Source organism: Oncorhynchus gorbuscha, unplaced genomic scaffold (genome assembly GCF_021184085.1).
Source record: "Oncorhynchus gorbuscha isolate QuinsamMale2020 ecotype Even-year unplaced genomic scaffold, OgorEven_v1.0 Un_scaffold_2212, whole genome shotgun sequence".
NCBI classification, from domain to species: Eukaryota; Metazoa; Chordata; class Actinopteri; order Salmoniformes; family Salmonidae; genus Oncorhynchus; species Oncorhynchus gorbuscha.
The window spans coordinates 24,390-27,554 of record NW_025746781.1 but is presented as its reverse complement, the minus strand read 5'-3'; the positions used below and the strand labels follow the sequence as shown (position 1 = coordinate 27,554).

At 43.5% G+C, this 3,165-nt stretch overlaps 1 long non-coding RNA gene across 6 annotated transcripts; it reads right to left on the bottom strand.

The window, feature by feature from the left end:
• Positions 1-1,057: 1,057 nt before the first annotated feature.
• LOC124025279 lies at positions 1,058-2,954 on the bottom strand. 6 transcript variants are annotated; one of them, XR_006837162.1, is made up of 4 exons: positions 2,777-2,954; positions 2,001-2,744; positions 1,430-1,725; positions 1,058-1,282 (listed from the first exon to the last, which is right to left on the bottom strand). It is a non-coding gene; the product is annotated as an uncharacterized LOC124025279 (long non-coding RNA). The 6 variants fall into 6 exon arrangements; XR_006837161.1 differs by having other exon boundaries at positions 2,001-2,954; XR_006837163.1 differs by having other exon boundaries at positions 1,430-1,774; positions 2,018-2,954.
• Positions 2,955-3,165: the final 211 nt, after the last annotated feature.

Sequence of the window (3,165 nt, the reverse complement as noted above, 5' to 3'; positions counted from 1 at the left end):
GTCCTCTATAACTGTCCATTATTAAACCTCCTGTCCTCTATAACTGCCCATTATTAAACCTCCTGTCCTCTATAACCTCCTGTCCTCTATAACTGCCCCTTATTAAACCTCCTGTCCTCTATAACTGCCCATTATTAAACCTCCTGTCCTCTATAACTGCCCATTATTAAACCTCCTGTCCTCTATAACCTCCTGTCCTCTATAACCTCCTGTCCTCTATAACTGCCCATTATTAAACCTCCTGTCCTCTATAACTGCCCATTATTAAACCTCCTGTCCTCTATAACCTCCTGTCCTCTATAACTGCCCATTATTAAACCTCCTGTCCTCTATAACCTCCTGTCCTCTATAACCTCCTGTCCTCTATAACTACCCATTATTAAACCTCCTGTCCTCTATAACCTCCTGTCCTCTATAACCTCCTGTCCTCTATAACTACCCATTACTAAACCTCCTGTCCTCTATAACTGCCCATTATTAAACCCCCTGTCCTCTATAACTGCCCATTATTAAACCTCCTGTCCTCTATAACTGTCCATTATTAAACCTCCTGTCCTCTATAACTGTCCATTATTAAACCTCCTGTCCTCTATAACCTCCTGTCCTCTATAACTACCCATTACTAAACCTCCTGTCCTCTATAACTACCCATTATTATACCTCCTGTCCTCTATAACCTCCTGTCCTCTATAACCTCCTGTCCTCTATAACCTCCTGTCCTCTATAACCTCCTGTCCACTATAACTGCCCATTACTAAACCTCCTGTCCTCTATAACTGCCCATTATTAAACCCCCTGTCCTCTATAACCTCCTGTCCTCTATAACCTCCTGTCCTCTATAACTGCCCATTATTAAACCTCCTGTCCTCTATAACTGTCCATTATTAAACCTCCTGTCCTCTATAACTGTCCATTATTAAACCTCCTGTCCTCTATAACCTCCTGTCCTCTATAACTGCCCATTATTATACCTCCTGTCCTCTATAACCTCCTGTCCTCTATAACCTCCTGTCCTCTATAACCTCCTGTCCTCTATAACCTCCTGTCCTCTATAACTGCCCATTACTAAACCTCCTGTCCTCTATAACTGCCCATTACTAAACCTCCTGTCCTCTATAACTGCTCATTATTAAACCTCCTGTCCTCTATAACCTCCTGTCCTCTATAACCTCCTGTCCTCTATAACTGCCCATTATTAAACCTCCTGTCCTCTATATCTGCTCATTATTAAACCTCCTGTCCTCTATAACCTCCTGTCCTCTATAACTGCCCATTACTAAACCTCCTGTCCTCTATAACTGCTCATTATTAAACCTCCTGTCCTCTATAACCTCCTGTCCTCTATAACCTCCTGTCCTCTATAACTACCCATTATTAAACCTCCTGTCCTCTATAACTGTCCATTATTAAACCTCCTGTCCTCTATAACCTCCTGTCCTCTATAACTGTCCATTATTAAACCTCCTGTCCTCTATAACCTCCTATCCTCTATAACCTCCTGTACTCTATAACTGTCCATTATTAAACCTCCTGTCCTCTATAACCTCCTGTCCTCTATAACCACCTGTCCTCTATAACTGCCCATTACTAAACCTCCTGTCCTCTATAACCTCCTGTCCTCTATAACTGTCCATTATTAAACCTCCTGTCCTCTATAACCTCCTGTCCTCTATAACCTCCTGTCCTCTATAACTGCCCATTATTAAACCTCCTGTCCTCTATAACCTCCTGTCCTCCATAACTGTCCATTATTAAACCTCCTGTCCTCTATAACCTCCTGTCCTCTATAACTACCCATTATTAAACCTCCTGTCCTCTATAACCTCCTGTCCTCTATAACTGTCCATTATTAAACCTCCTGTCCTCTATAACTGTCCATTATTAAACCTCCTGTCCTCTATAACTGCCCATTATTAAACCTCCTGTCCTCTATAACCTCCTGTCCTCTATAACTGTCCATTATTAAACCTCCTGTCCTCTATAACTGTCCATTATTAAACCTCCTGTCCTCTATAACTGTCCATTATTAAACCTCCTGTCCTCTATAACTGTCCATTATTAAACACTCTCCATGTGTTTTTCTTAAGGTTGCAAAATTATGGTAACTTCCCCAAAATTCCCTGGTTTCCCAGAAATCCTGGTTAGAAGATCCCTTGAATTTACGGGGGAATTAGCTGGACATCCTGCAACCAAGATCCCTGGAAAACCAGGGAATTATGGGAAAGTTTCCCGGAAATGTTTGCAACCCTATTTAGTAGTCTGTCTGGCTTGCTCTGTAAAACCCCACTCGTGCTCTCCAGCTTCAGGGAAAGCAGACCAAAGTTCCCCCCGAGACGCTAAAGCTGATTCAGAAGGGGTTTGGGTTAAATGCGGAAGACATATTTCAGATGAATGCATTCAGTTGTACAACTGACTAGGTATCTCCATGACAACTGACTAGGTATCTCCATGACAACTGACTAGGTATCCTCCTGTCCTCCGTGTGAAAGTCTAACCTCATAGTTGAGGTTCCATACCGTATCTCCATGACAACTGACTAGGTATCTCCATGACAACTGACTAGGTATCTCCATGACAACTGACTAGGTATCCTCCTGTCCTCCGTGTGAAAGTCTAACCTCATAGTTGAGGTTCCATACCGTATCTCCATGACAACTGACTAGGTATCTCCATGACAACTGACTAGGTATCCTCCTGTCCTCCATGTGAAAGTCTAACCTCATAGCTGAGGTTCCATACTCTATCTCCATGACAACCATGACAACTGACTAGGTACCTCCCTGACAACCTGACAACCCTGACCATGACCAGGACAATATATATATATGTCAAATTAGAAATGATCAATGGGTAACTACGGGTAACCACGTCAGTGTTGTTAACCAACGCAACTGTAACCAGAGGCAACCAACCCTTCACCAACATGACTAACCCACAGCCGGCGGCATGTGTGGTTGCCATGGTAACAGCTGATCAAGGCAATGATCGCGGATGGGAAGCTCCTCCGTCAGATGTCTGAACGAGGACGAGGGTTTTTTATATCACACACACACACACACGGGGTTCCAAGAGATCAGGGCCCCTGGGCATGTGATATCTGAGGGAGAGACTCATGGGGTTCCTAGAGATCAGGGCCCCTGGTCATATGATATCTGAGTGAGGGGA